Genomic DNA, 2056 nt, shown 5'->3' with positions numbered 1-2056 from the left:
AACCAATCAGAAGAGCCCTGTCCTCGGGTGACCCTGCCACCCACCCTCCCTCGGCGTGGAGAGGGGGGGCGGGTGGGGACACCCACGGGCCACATCAGCAGCGAAGAACTTCCAGGAGGAAAACAGTACAAAGGCAAGCGGAGGGGTAGCCCTACCGCCGCTGGGTCTCGATAGGAAAGAATGAGACGTTAACACAAAACGTTTAGACGTGCAACGCTGACCGACGCAAGGATGCCCGGGGACCAGGGCGGCCCAAAGACGCCCCCGCCAAGCGTCATGTCTGTTTCCTGGACATGACGCAGGGGCGAAGGGTGGGGTCGGCCAGGGGCGTCCTGGGCGGCTGGGATTGGGGGTGAGGGTGGGAGGGGGCCACGTGGGGAACAGATCTGTCCACCATCGCAGCCGGAGCACTGCTGCCACACTGCTGAGGGCATCACCAGCGACCACCCATCCAAGGTAATCCGTCCAAGGAAACCCCCACGGAGAAAAAAGGGGGGGATGGGGGACGAAGGAGAAGGAGATGGAGGCCACGCTTGTCACTTGTGTGACCGGTGGAGAGAGAGCCCTTTGCCGGAGGAGGGGGAACTGGTGCACAGCAGGAATGCCTAACGGTCTTTAAAAATTCCAAATGCAAAAACTTCGGTTATCAAATCGTGGAAAACGGCAGATACATCGGGTCTTAGCAAAAAGGGGGGAGCTCTGGAAATCTGGACACGGCGATTCTTACAGTTTCCAAAAGATTCAAAAAAAAAAAATAACCGAGTACAGAGACCGGGAAACGGCCCAGGGAGAGGCTGCCCTTTCTGCCACGGTCTTTAAAAATTCCAAATGCAAAAACTTCGGTTATCAAATCGTGGAAAACGGCAGATACATCGGGTCTTAGCAAAAAGGGGGGAGCTCTGGAAATCTGGACACGGCGATTCTTACAGTTTCCAAAAGATTCAAAAAAAAAAAATAACCGAGTACAGAGACCGGGAAACGGCCCAGGGAGAGGCTGCCCTTTCTGCCCGCCCCCGCCGGCCGCGCCTCGGCGGGAATCGTCGGGGTCTTGGTTTCTCTGTGGGGTTGGTGTGCGTGTGTCTGACTCGTTTTACCAGTTGTCCAGGAAATCAAACCCCGTCTTCAGGATGACGCTGCTCCCGCTGACCTGCGGGAGAGACAAAAGCAGCCGCGTAAGCAGAAGGACTTTTTTTTAGGGCTGTAACCTAAAAACAGCATCTCATTTAAAATGACCCAAATGAAGGAGCCTGCTTCCGTCCGAGAGGCTCCCTGACCGCCATTTGCCTCGGCGCTTGGAGCCAGAAAATTTTAAAAAATCAGGTTCAATGTGACCGACATGCCTGGATGTGGGGTTGCGGGGACGAGAAGAGATAAACCAAAGAACGTATATATTTATATGCATAGCCCACAGACAAAGGCAATAGGGTAGTGAAGACCTGGGGCGGGAGGCGTGGGGGAGAGAAGGGGTTAGGGGCTAAGAGGAGGGGGAGAAAGGGGAAAATGAGAGATATCTGTAATACTGTCAATAATAAAACAATATATTTTAAAATGAAAAACAACAACAACAAATTACCTAAAACTCATTTGCTAGTCCTACCAACTTCACACTTGGGCAACTTAATTTATCATACATTTGCCAGCACTGGATCTTCACAGAGACATTCAGAGTATTTTTACATTGTTTTATGTAATATGAACTAGTGGGGATTAGAAGTTCCAGAGCATGTGGAGGAGCAGCTTTTATTTCCGTTTCACTCTCTAAGAGGCAAACTCAGAGGCTTGCGGCAGCCAGGTTTTGGGGAGTTAGAGTGGGCAAGGGCTATTTATCGCAATTCTGAGGGCACAAAGCCCCAACTTTTCACACATAGCCCCTTGCTGGAATGCCTGCATTTTATTTATGATTTTGGATTTTATTTCACAGCATTCCAGTTTAGTTTAGCATGATGTATTTAATAACCATGTCGACTGTCTTAATTACCCTATAAAGCAGGGTTCCACTGGCATTTGACCCTCCACGGCATTCCAGAGAAACTGCAGGACCATGATAATTACCAAC

The 2056-nt window shown here is 50.8% G+C and overlaps 1 long non-coding RNA gene across 1 annotated transcript in view; it reads right to left on the bottom strand.

Annotated features, from left to right (window-relative positions):
* Nucleotides 1-818: 818 nt before the first annotated feature.
* The window catches only part of LOC106725285, a 7611-nt gene continuing 6373 nt past the window's right edge, over nt 819-2056 (bottom strand). Inside the window, exon 2 of the long non-coding RNA XR_001361146.1 lies at nt 819-1147. This is a non-coding gene — a long non-coding RNA (uncharacterized LOC106725285). The remainder of the gene's footprint in view (nt 1148-2056) is intronic.

This window comes from Myotis brandtii, unplaced genomic scaffold, assembly GCF_000412655.1.
Source record: "Myotis brandtii unplaced genomic scaffold, ASM41265v1 scaffold1026, whole genome shotgun sequence".
NCBI classification, from domain to species: domain Eukaryota; kingdom Metazoa; phylum Chordata; class Mammalia; order Chiroptera; family Vespertilionidae; genus Myotis; species Myotis brandtii.
This window is presented reverse-complemented; position numbering and strand designations above follow the sequence as displayed.